Genomic DNA, 475 nt, shown 5'->3' with positions numbered 1-475 from the left:
CTATTTTTTAAAAAACCTCTGTGATTCCCATTCTTCTAAGCTAAACGTCCAAAATGTTTTAGCCTTTCCTCAGATGCTGCAGTTCCTTGATCGTTTTGGTTGACCTTTTTCTGCACCTTTCCCTGCTCTGTGCTGTCCTCCTTTAAATAAAGTGTATAATTTGATCTTTTTTTATTTTTTCTGCTATTGTAGCTAATCTGGAGAAATTTGAAATCCCACTCAAAATTCGTTTGAGTCCTGAACCTTGGACCCCAGAGACGGGCTTGGTGACAGATGCCTTCAAACTAAAACGGAAAGAGCTTACTGCACACTACCAGGAAGATATTAATCGAATGTATGGAACAACAATAAAATAATGGGTTTTTTTCTTGCACCACTTTGCTATGGTGAGCTCAGATCAAATAGGAAATACTTGAATCACATGTCTCATCACTTGGGACCAACATTAAAAACATCTTTACTCACTCTCAGCTTA

This window comes from Zootoca vivipara, chromosome 5 (genome assembly GCF_963506605.1).
Source record: "Zootoca vivipara chromosome 5, rZooViv1.1, whole genome shotgun sequence".
In the NCBI taxonomy this organism is placed as follows: domain Eukaryota; kingdom Metazoa; phylum Chordata; class Lepidosauria; order Squamata; family Lacertidae; genus Zootoca; species Zootoca vivipara.
Note: the sequence above shows the minus strand (reverse complement) of the source record.